The 1,556-nt window shown below is 38.0% G+C and overlaps 1 non-coding gene across 1 annotated transcript; it reads right to left on the bottom strand.

Annotated features, from left to right (window-relative positions):
- Positions 1–1,449: 1,449 nt before the first annotated feature.
- Positions 1,450–1,556, bottom strand: LOC141705692 (small nucleolar RNA R71). Its single transcript, XR_012568455.1, has one exon. It is a non-coding gene; the product is annotated as a small nucleolar RNA R71 (small nucleolar RNA).

Genomic DNA, 1,556 nt, shown 5'->3' with positions numbered 1-1,556 from the left:
ATGATGACGATAAGTGCTATTATGGGCTAATCGTGATCATGGGGTTGCAACGGATTTATTATGGAATTCTTTAGTTAATTGTTTAATACTTTAGTATGTGATGATTGCATGATATCTAGTATTGGTTGTGCGTATTCGTCTTATGTGCGTCGCGAACATATAAGATAGGGTGTTAATCTCTTGTGAAGCGACGGTGGATCTTGAGATTTAGAACTTGCCATGCTAGCATAGGTTCATGTACGTTGTGCATGATTAGTGGGTAACTCTAACAGTTTTATTTGCCCTATGTAATCAAAAGGAATAACTTGTGCTTAAATCGTTGTGTTGTCAATTTCTGTAGACATATGGGAACTCAACATAATTGATGACTATTCAACTTCTATCTTAATTGTGGATGCTTGGTAGAATGGTATTAGTACAATGAAAGTTGGCTTTTATCAGTTTCGTATTATTCGATTAATATCATCACTGTCTCATGCTAAAGGAATTAACAATGGCTATAGAAGGAAGTAATAATGAAGTTGTGATCTCATGAGTGTTTTATTATTGATGAATTGAAGTGTTAGTTAAGTGATTAATTAAGTAGTTAATTATAGTTAATATTTAATCAATAATTTTAAGTGTTAGTGTCTTAACATTGAGAAGTAATCATACATTGGTGAGTGAGTTTAATTAGACAATAATTTAGTCTGAGTCTCTGAGGGAACGAACTAGAAAGTATTCTATATTACTTGCGAACGCGTATACTTGCGTGAATATTAGTGCGTGTTTTCGCCCTAACAAGTTTTTGGCGCCGCTGCCGGGGACTCAGCGTATTTGTTTAGTTTATGTACTTACCATCATTGGTCATTAGGACTCAGTGATTAGGACGTAGTAGTTACTTATTTTTTTCCGGTTGTATTTCAGGTACTTTAGCAAGCGTTTATGCAAACTCGTTCTCGTGCTCGCAAGAGGACTTTAGATACAGCTGAGGAGACAGACGAAGTTCTTGATATTCCGGAGAAGTTAGATTTTGAGGATTCGAATTCAGGAACTGAGCAGAAAGAACCAGTAAATATGGGAGATCGTATTGTTCAAGCTGATCCAGCTCTTATGGATTTTTCTCGGCCTAAAATTGATGACATTCAGTCAAGCATCCTTCATCCGGCTATTCAAGCTAACACCTTTGAAATCAAGCCGGGCACTATTCAGATGGTGCAGAATTCTGTTTCTTTTGGAGGAGTGGCAACTGAAGACCCCAACATGCACATAAGGAATTTTGTCAAGATCTACAGCACTTTTAAGTATAATGGCGTGACTGATGAGGCTATCAAGTTGAGGCTTTTCCCATTCTCACTGAGGAACAAGGCTAAAGACTGGTTACATTCTGAACCAGCTGGGTCCATCACTACGTGGCAAGATCTTGCACAAAAGTTTCTGGTGAAGTTTTATCCGATGGCAAAGACTGCTGCTATGAGGAGTGCTCTTACTTAGTTTGCGCAGCAACCTACAAAATCTATGTGCGAGGCTTGGGAACGCTACAAGGAAATGTTGAGAAAATGTCCACATCATGGAAT

This window comes from Apium graveolens, unplaced genomic scaffold (assembly GCF_009905375.1).
Source record: "Apium graveolens cultivar Ventura unplaced genomic scaffold, ASM990537v1 ctg923, whole genome shotgun sequence".
NCBI lineage: Eukaryota > Viridiplantae > Streptophyta > Magnoliopsida > Apiales > Apiaceae > Apium > Apium graveolens.
This window is presented reverse-complemented; position numbering and strand designations above follow the sequence as displayed.